Below are 369 nucleotides of genomic sequence, written 5' to 3'. Positions count from 1 at the left end.
ACGCTGACGCAGACACTAGAGTACGACCTTAAAGACACAGTAGGCAGTCTGAGCGCCGGACCTTAAACGCATCACGGGTCATTCAAGTATCACTAAGTACATTTAGGAGTTTCTTACAGTTTTCCTCTTACAACTTTTAACAGTCGTACTTGTTTTTTTAAAACTATTCATATTTATGCATTTATATGAAGTAGCCAACTATTTTTAAACAACTTAAACATTTTTATTTTAAGCTTTTTCTTTTGGGTAAATTAACATTTCAACAATTTAGTGAAAGGATCCACTCTGCTAAAAATCTTTTATGGCTGTTTTTTTTTTGGATTATGGAGGAGAAAATATACAAAGTAAATTCAGCTTTTTGGGCTGCAC

The sequence above is a fragment of the Oryzias latipes genome, chromosome 5, assembly GCF_002234675.1.
Source record: "Oryzias latipes chromosome 5, ASM223467v1".
Classification (NCBI taxonomy): Eukaryota; Metazoa; Chordata; class Actinopteri; order Beloniformes; family Adrianichthyidae; genus Oryzias; species Oryzias latipes.
The sequence above is the reverse complement of the archived record's forward strand: the minus strand, read 5'-3'. Positions refer to the sequence as shown.